Source organism: Lactuca virosa, chromosome 5 (assembly GCF_052849685.1).
Source record: "Lactuca virosa cultivar CGN04683 chromosome 5, Lactuca_virosa_CGN04683_v6, whole genome shotgun sequence".
Classification (NCBI taxonomy): domain Eukaryota; kingdom Viridiplantae; phylum Streptophyta; class Magnoliopsida; order Asterales; family Asteraceae; genus Lactuca; species Lactuca virosa.
The window spans coordinates 201,870,255-201,873,340 of NC_136430.1; positions in this window are offsets into that span (position 1 = coordinate 201,870,255).

A 3,086-nucleotide genomic window follows, 5' to 3' on the forward strand; every position below is an offset into this window, starting at 1 on the left:
TTTTGACTTCCATAATAACTAGGTTATTCTTTCTGAATGATTAAGTTATTCAAACCATCCACAGTCGGTCATATGTTGGAAGTAGATATGAATCAAGACTGTCATGAGTTGGTTGTAGAGGTCTAAGATGTTGAACATGGCTACAACACTCATGAGTGCTCATAAGTTATGAGTATTGGATTCAACCCACGCTCACTTGCATCACTTCATGGAATTTATCTCAAGTGATCGTGAGACGGTAATATCATATAAGTCTTCAAACCTAGAGATATGAGTTGTTACCTATGAGTTGGTTGTACATTGATTGCACGAAAACGCATCAGTAACTTGATGTTATAAAACGTGCCTTTGTGTATAATTCAACAAATAGTAGAAACAAGTATATGAGTCGAAGTTTATCTGTTCCTTCTAGTCCTTGGAGGATTAGAAGCGATATCTGGGCCCCTCGATGATTTTGTTTTGACCTATGTACCGGGCCCGGTCAGAACTAAATTGATGTGTTCGATTAAGTTCTTTGTCAAACAAATCGGAAATCAGGAAATAAACTGCTGGACAATAAGTAAGACATTGTTCCATGTATTTGTCCGGCTGATATCATGAGAGCAGAGGATTATGTGATCACTTATCTAAAATGGCGTTTCATAGTTCAACAGAGTTTTCGAGAGCTACGATTGCCGGTTGGTTCCTGAAGTCATATAGGCAAATATAGTTATTAGACTTATCCAAGTGGGAGACTGTTGGATAAGGTGTCTAAGTCCATAACTTATTTGGTATATACTTGACCCGACCCGGCATGGTCCATTTGGGTTGCACTTCACCCGAACTATTTATATGGATAACATTATGAGAAGAGTATATTTGCGGCTTATTAATATATTATAAGTTATAATATATTAATATGAAATTGTATTATTTAATTAGTATTCGTCTTAAATTAATTATGAATTAATTTAGTGATCAAATGGTGACTAATTAAACATGGGCTATTATATTTATATAGTGTGGGCTAACACTCATTATGGTAATGGGCTAAGCTTATATGGGAGTCCATGGATGATCCATGGAGCTCTTAACCCATGGATCCTTGGAAAGGAAAAGACATGGGTTATTAGGGTTTACCCTAATCATGTGCACTATATAAACAAGCTTGTGATGCATGAAATGACACCCTAAGTGTGTGTGAAGAAAGGTGGCCGATTTCTAGAGCATAGATATACTCTCTCATAAGTTTTCCACGTTTGTGGTGATTTGTGATTTCCATTTGAGGCATTCACATTATTGGTGCTTGGCTCTCAAACTCCTAAGGAATCAATTCACAAACAAAGGTATGTAATTCATCTAGTTCTTTTATGTTTAAAAGTTCCCCATGCCATGCTAGATAAGTTATAAACCTTGGAAAACAAATTTTGCATGTATTTTAGATAAACATAGATCCAAGGTTTATTAGGGTTGCATGTACACTTAGGAAGTGTTAGAATACTCAAAACCCAACAACAATAGACTCGCTGGTGAGGCAAGCTTGGGCAAGGAAAGAAGCAACAAGTTATGGTCAATATCTCTTCAACATGCGGAGCCCAAAAAGAAACAAACATGGCTTTAAACTAGCTCATATTCCACAGGAAGTCTGGAACTCCTAGCAATTAAAATGGAATACAGAAGAATACAAGGTAAAATCTGAGCAGAACAATAAAAATAGGTGTAACGGTGTGGCTAATGGAGTAGCAAAACCTACACATAATGCTGGATCTGCAAGTCATTTGAAGATAGCTTCTGATTTGGTAATTTTTTAAATGGTACATCGTATAAATGTTTATATATGTTTATCTGTATATTTGAAATTTTATATGGTATATATGCAGAAGAGGAAATTAGGACGTGATCCACCCCATAGTGAATTGTTCCTGTATACACACACGAACAATCTGTTGGGTTATGAGCATAACATCATTCATATAGTGTTCATGCAACCTTAATTGCTTTGATCTAGGTTTTCTACTATGAACACAACAACATTGAATACCAAAGCAATGATCCTATGAACTAGCATATAACAATCTTATTGACATAAACTATGGTTTAGATCTTACCTTTCTCGTTCTGTAGTAATAGCAAGTTCTCCTTGAATATCCTTGACCTTTGAAAGTTTAGTGCCTCAAATGTTGCACCTCTAATGGAGTCACAAACACCACTAACAACAAGATGACTTAGGAAAGGGGAGGAAAGTGGCTAGGGTAACACCATGAAGCATAGGGTCGAAATCCTTATGTTAGGGGTCTATTTATACTTGTAGCTGCTAGGGTTTTTTAGGTGGAAACCCTAATATGATTGCTTAAGCCTTAAGCAGCTCATGGACTCCTTCTAGAATATCCCTTGGACGATTTTCTTATGGGCTTCCCATAGAATTCGTCCAACCTATATTCCAAGGTGATCCATCAGCCCAATTGCAATTATCTTATAATTACAGTTCCAATCCCCTAAGTTTAATTAATCTCTTTTGACCACAAAATTAATTAATTCTTGATCAATAGTAATTAAACAATATGATTTCTCTTTTAATATATTATTCATACAATATATTAATAAATCATAAGTAATCCTCTTTCTCCATAATTAATCCTATCAGTTGCTATGGTGAAGGCAACCCAAAAGGACCATGCTCATAATCGGGTAAAGTACATACCAAAATAGTTATGGGCTTAGAAACCTAATACAACAGTCTCCCACTCTGTTAAGTCTAATAACTATTTTGCAAGTACGACTTCAAAACCTGATCAGAAATCGTGGCTTTCAAAAGTCGCAGTTAACTCTGATCTTATCAGAAACGCGTTGTTTAGATAAGGGATAATATATTCCTCCATTCTAGATATCGTATGAACTAATATATTCCTCCATTCTAGATATCGTATGAACTGAGACTTGGATTTTAATCATACTCTCTGTTCATGTATTGTTTCCCAATTTCCGATTTATGACGACTGACAACAGACTACAATTGAACCCATCAACTTAGTCCAGGCTTGGCCAAACGCTTAAGGGTGTCATCACTAAATCATCGAGGGGCCCACATATATCTCTTTTATCGAACT